The 6575-nt window shown below is 44.3% G+C and overlaps 1 long non-coding RNA gene across 1 annotated transcript; it reads left to right on the plus strand.

Moving 5' to 3' along the window:
• Positions 1 to 334: 334 nt before the first annotated feature.
• LOC127926283 (uncharacterized) lies at positions 335 to 830 on the plus strand. The gene is made up of 3 exons (XR_008123776.1): positions 335 to 448; positions 599 to 648; positions 748 to 830. It is a non-coding gene; the product is annotated as an uncharacterized LOC127926283 (long non-coding RNA).
• The last annotated feature ends 5745 nt before the right edge of the window (positions 831 to 6575 follow it).

A 6575-nucleotide genomic window follows, 5' to 3' on the forward strand; every position in this document is an offset into this window, starting at 1 on the left:
AGGCCTGGGCAGTGCAACTCTCTAGTCTAATACACCCACAGTCCATAGGTAGGCCTGGGCAGTGCAACTCTCTAGTCTAATACACCCACAGTCCATAGGTAAGCCTGGGCAGTGCAACTCTCTAGTCTAATACACCCACAGTCCATAGGTAGGCCTGGGTAGTGCAACTCTCTAGTCTAATACACCCACAGTCCATAGGTAAGCCTGGGCAGTGCAACTCTCTAGTCTAATACACCCACAGTCCATAGGTAGGCCTGGGCAGTGCAACTCTCTAGTCTAATACACCCACAGTCCATAGGTAAGCCTGGGCAGTGCAACTCTCTAGTCTAATACACCCACAGTCCATAGGTAAGCCTGGGCAGTGCAACTCTCTAGTCTAATACACCCACAGTCCATAGGTAAGCCTGGGCAGTGCAACTCTCTAGTCTAATACACCCACAGTCCATAGGTAGGCCTGGGCAGTGCAACTCTCTAGTCTAATACACCCACAGTCCATAGGTAAGCCTGGGTAGTGCAACTCTCTAGTCTAATACACCCACAGTCCATAGGTAAGCCTGGGTAGTGCAACTCTCTAGTCTAATACACCCACAGTCCATAGGTAAGCCTGGGTAGTGAAACTCTCTAGTCTAATACACCCACAGTCCATAGGTAAGCCTGGGTAGTGCAACTCTCTAGTCTAATACCCCACAGTCCATAGGTAAGCCTGGGCAGTGCAACTCTCTAGTCTAATACCCCCACAGTCCATAGGTAAGCCTGGGTAGTGCAACTCTCTAGTCTAATACACCCACAGTCCATAGGTAAGCCTGGGTAGTGCAACTCTCTAGTCTAATCCACCCACAGTCCATAGGTAAGCCTGGGCAGTGCAACTCTCTAGTCTAATACCCCCACAGTCCATAGGTAAGCCTGGGCAGTGCAACTCTCTAGTCTAATACACCCACAGTCCATAGGTAAGCCTGGGCAGTGCAACTCTCTAGTCTAATCCACCCACAGTCCATAGGTAGGCCTGGGTAGTGAAACTCTCTAGTCTAATACACCCACAGTCCATAGGTAGGCCTGGGTAGTGAAACTCTCTAGTCTAATACACCCACAGTCCATAGGTAGGCCTGGGTAATGCAACTCTCTAGTCTAATAACAGATTTTGAATTGATATAACAATATCCCAACCTTTTTTCTCTTCCATTATCTAGTATAAATATGGCATGATTCCACTATTTTGTATTCGTTTGCATCACTTTCAATTATAGACTATTATTTTGAAGGCAAACGGCAAATTCCACTGTTGTGGATAATCCTTATTTTGGCTAGTTTTACGTATGCAATGCCAAAGGTATTGACTGAGTGTAGACTACCAGACCGAGGCGCATGTTGCAGAATTCGGGAAATTCCATACTTCTGCCCCCGGACTTCCGAGACATCTGACGCGTTCAGATGCTTGTCTGATCTAGGGAACTCGGATATTTCCGACCTGCTGATTCGTTGAATGTGGCATGTGTATAACTACAACAAGTTAGCAAGTCGGGACATTTTCGAGTTCCTCGTTCTGACTAAAACTTGAAACGGCATTTGAAAAGGGGTGTGGTGACGGTGCGGTGACAGCCTATCAGTGGAGGCTGATGGGATGAGCTGTATAGGAACACGGTGATCTGTGTAATGGCTGGAATGGAATTTATGGAACGGAGTCAAACAGGGTTTCTATATGTTTGATGTGTTCGGTAACGTTTCATCAATTCCATTCCAGCCATTACAATGAGCCCATCCGACCAGCCTCCACTGCAGCCTTATTTCACCTTTATTTAACCAGGTAGGCTAGTTGAGAACATCTTTATTTAACCAGGTAGGCTAGTTGAGAACACCTTTATTTAACCAGGTAGGCTAGTTGAGAACATCTTTATTTAACCAGGTAGGCTAGTTGAGAACACCTTTATTTAACCAGGTAGGCTAGTTGAGAACATCTTTATTTAACCAGGTAGGCTAGTTGAGAACATCTTTATTTAACCAGGTAGGCTAGTTGAGAACATCTTTATTTAACCAGGTAGGCTAGTTGAGAACATCTTTATTTAACCAGGTAGGCTAGTTGAGAACATCTTTATTTAACCAGGTAGGCTAGTTGAGAACATCTTTATTTAACCAGGTAGGCTAGTTGAGAACACCTTTATTTAACCAGGTAGGCTAGTTGAGAACACCTTTATTTAACCAGGTAGGCTAGTTGAGAACACCTTTATTTAACCAGGTAGGCTAGTTGAGAACACCTTTATTTAACCAGGTAGGCTAGTTGAGAACACCTTTATTTAACCAGGTAGGCTAGTTGAGAACACCTTTATTTAACCAGGTAGGCTAGTTGAGAACACCTTTATTTAACCAGGTAGGCTAGTTGAGAACACCTTTATTTAACCAGGTAGGCTAGTTGAGAACACCTTTATTTAACCAGGTAGGCTAGTTGAGAACACCTTTATTTAACCAGGTAGGCAAGTTGAGAACACCTTTATTTAACCAGGTAGGCTAGTTGAGAACACCTTTATTTAACCAGGTAGGCTAGTTGAGAACACCTTTATTTAACCAGGTAGGCTAGTTGAGAACACCTTTATTTAACCAGGTTGAGAACACCTTTATTTAACCAGGTAGGCTAGTTGAGAACACCTTTATTTAACCAGGTAGGCTAGTTGAGAACACCTTTATTTAACCAGGTAGGCAAGTTGAGAACACCTTTATTTAACCAGGTAGGCAAGTTGAGAACACCTTTATTTAACCAGGTAGGCTAGTTGAGAACACCTTTATTTAACCAGGTAGGCAAGTTGAGAACACCTTTATTTAACCAGGTAGGCAAGTTGAGAACACCTTTATTTAACCAGGTAGGCAAGTTGAGAACACCTTTATTTAACCAGGTAGGCAAGTTGAGAACACCTTTATTTAACCAGGTAGGCAAGTTGAGAACACCTTTATTTAACCAGGTAGGCAAGTTGAGAACACCTTTATTCAACCAGGTAGGCAAGTTGAGAACACCTTTATTTAACCAGGTAGGCAAGTTGAGAACACCTTTATTTAACCAGGTAGGCAAGTTGAGAACACCTTTATTTAACCAGGTAGGCTAGTTGAGAACACCTTTATTTAACCAGGTAGACAAGTTGAGAACACCTTTATTTAACCAGGTAGGCTAGTTGAGAACACCTTTATTTAACCAGGTAGGCAAGTTGAGAACACCTTTATTTAACCAGGTAGGCAAGTTGAGAACACCTTTATTTAACCAGGTAGGCAAGTTGAGAACACCTTTATTTAACCAGGTAGACAATTTGAGAACACCTTTATTTAACCAGGTAGACAAGTTGAGAACACCTTTATTTAACCAGGTAGGCTAGTTGAGAACACCTTTATTTAACCAGGTAGGCAAGTTGAGAACACCTTTATTTAACCAGGTAGGCTAGTTGAGAACACCTTTATTTAACCAGGTAGGCAAGTTGAGAACAAGTTCTCATTTACAATTGCGACCTGGCCAAGATAAAGCAAAGCAGTTAGACAGATACAACGACACAGAGTTACACATGGATTAAAACAAACATACAGTCAATAATACAGTATAAACAAGTCTATATACAATGTGAGCAAATGAGGTGAGATAAGGGAGGTAAAGGCAAAAAAAAGGCCATGGTGGCAAAGTAAATACAATATAGCAAGTAAAACACTGGAATGGTAGTTTTGAATGTGCAAAGTAGAGATAGAAACAATGGGGTTCAAAGGAGCAAAATAAATAAATAAATAAAATACAGTTGGGAAAGAGGTAGTTGTTTGGGCTAAATTATAGGTGTGAAACACAGTTGTTTACATACCTATTTTATTAGGTGGCTACTGTGTGTAACATTTCATTAATTCCATTCCAGCCATTACAATGAGCCCGTCCTCCTATAGCCCATCCGACCAGCCTCCACTGCAGCCTACTGTAGTGGAATTATGACATTAGCCTGAAATACAGTTGGTTACATACCTATTTTATTAGGTGGCTACTGTGTGTAACATTTGTTTTTTCCCCACTTTACTTGATTCTGGTTTTCGTAGTTTATCTCGTGAGAAGGAGGCCGACAATCAGCTGCAAGAATCCACCAATCATTATTCAGCCAGGGCATAAAAAGTGACACATTTTTCCCAAAAGGTCATTTTGACCTTTTCTCCTCACTTCAGCAGGATGAATAGTGACTCACGGTGACAAGGCCGGGCCACTACTCGTAACACTGTCACCAGTAATACTCAAGCATGTCCACTGGATGGCGCCGTCGTACCGGGAGAAAACAAATACAGAGCCTTGAACAACAGACCCAAGACGTTCAATCTGTTACCAGGGTTACAGGATTACGTCCCAAGGGATGTTTAGGCAGTGCGGTAGCATTGACTTACGTCCCTGGGATGTTTAGACAGTGCGGTAGCATTGACTTACGTCCCTGGGATGTTTAGACAGTGCGGTAGCATTGACTTAAGTCCCTGGGATGTTTAGACAGTGCGGTAGCATTGACTTACGTCCCCGGGATGTTTAGACAGTGCGGTAGCATTGACTTACGTCCCTGGGATGTTTAGACAGTGCGGTAGCATTGACTTACGTCCCTGGGATGTTTAGACAGTGCGGTAGCATTGACTTACGTCCCCGGGATGTTTAGGCAGTGCGGTAGCATTGACTTACGTCCCTGGGATGTTTAGACAGTGCGGTAGCATTGACTTACGTCCCTGGGATGTTTAGACAGTGCGGTAGCATTGACTTACGTCCCTGGGATGTTTAGACAGTGCGGTAGCATTGACTTACGTCCCTGGGATGTTTAGACAGTGCGGTAGAATTGACTTACGTCCCTGGGATGTTTAGACAGTGCGGTAGCATTGACTACTGTTTACGACGTCACTCACCTAATACCACACCACATGGTGGATCCATAGTACTGCAGTTTAGGATAGTTACTCAACCTGTGAAAGTGTGTGTGAGCCATGCAAAGCCTCGAGATGAACAGCCATCAACTGTATCTGTCTGGACATTTCTCTGTTATTCATCTTGAATATATGGAATATTACACCTACTCTTCCTCCCTCCCTCTTCCTCATTATCCTCCTCATCCTCCTCCTCCTCCTCATTTTCCTACTCCCCTCTTCCCCTTCTTATGTGTGAGAGAGAGAGAGGGGGTGTATTTGTGTGTGTGTGCGTGTGTGTGTGCGTCTGTGTGCGCGCGTGTGTGTGTCTGTGTGTGTGTGTGTGCGTCTGCGTGCGCGTGTGTGTGTGTCTGTGTGTGTGTGTGTGCGTCTGTGTGTGTGTGTGCGTCTGTGTGCGCGTGTGTGTGTGTCTGTGTGTGTGTGTGTGTGTGTGTGTGTGTGTGTGTGTGTGTGTGTGTGTGTGTGTGTGTGTGTGTGTGTGTGTGTGTGTGTGTGTGTGTGTGTGTGTGTGTGTGTGTGTGTGTGTGTGTGTGTGTGTGTGTGTGTGTGTGTGTGTGTGTGTGTGTGTGTGTGTGTGTGTGTGTGTGTGTGTGTGTGTGTGTGTGTGTGTGTGTGTGTGTGTGTGTGCGTCTATGTGCGCGTGTGTGTGTGTGTGTGTGTGTGTGTGTGTGTGTGTGTGTGTGTGTGTGTGTGTGTGTGTGTGTCTGTGTGTGTGTGTGTGTGTGTGTGTGTGTGTGTGCGTCTCTGTGCGCGCGCGCGTGTGTGTGTGTGTGTGTGTGTTTGAGCCAGTTGTAACTGCTGTTCGGTAGCATTGATTGACATGTCAGTACAGAGACAGAATATTACATGACTAAACCAGCATCCACCAACACAGATGCTGCCTGGGACTCATTTCCCCTGTGAATAACTATTTGAAATGGCTGAACATACAAGTTGTGTCTGAACCCAGATATCTGTCTCAACGGCAGCCGAACAAAACTACACTATGAACACTGAACAAAAAATATAAACGCAACATGCTACATTTTAAAAGATTTTTAAGGAAATATGTAAATGTAAGGTAATAAATGAGGCTCTAATCTTTTCACGACTGGGGATACAGATATGCATCTGTTGGTCACAGATACCTTTAAATAAAAGGTAGGGGTGTGGATCAGAACCAGTCAGTATCTGGTGTGGATCAGAACCAGTCAGTATCTGGTGTGGATCAGAACCAGTCAGTATCTGGTGTGGATCAGAACCAGTCAGTATCTGGTGTGGATCAGAAAACCAGTCAGTATCTGGTGTGGATCAGAAAACCAGTCAGTATCTGGTGTGGATCAGAAAACCAGTCAGTATCTGGTGTGGATCAGAAAACCAGTCAGTATCTGGTGTGGATCAGAACCAGTCAGTATCTGGTGTGGATCAGAAAACCAGTCAGTATCTGGTGTGGATCAGAACCAGTCAGTATCTGGTGTGGATCAGAACCAGTCAGTATCTGGTGTGGATCAGAAAACCAGTCAGTATCTGGTGTGGATCAGAACCAGTCAGTATCTGGTGTGGATCAGAACCAGTCAGTATCTGGTGTGGATCAGAACCAGTCAGTATCTGGTGTGGATCAGAACCAGTCAGTATCTGGTGTGGATCAGAACCAGTCAGTATCTGGTGTGGATCAGAACCAGTCAGTATCTGGTGTG

The sequence above is a fragment of the Oncorhynchus keta genome, unplaced genomic scaffold (assembly GCF_023373465.1).
Source record: "Oncorhynchus keta strain PuntledgeMale-10-30-2019 unplaced genomic scaffold, Oket_V2 Un_contig_7309_pilon_pilon, whole genome shotgun sequence".
NCBI lineage: Eukaryota > Metazoa > Chordata > Actinopteri > Salmoniformes > Salmonidae > Oncorhynchus > Oncorhynchus keta.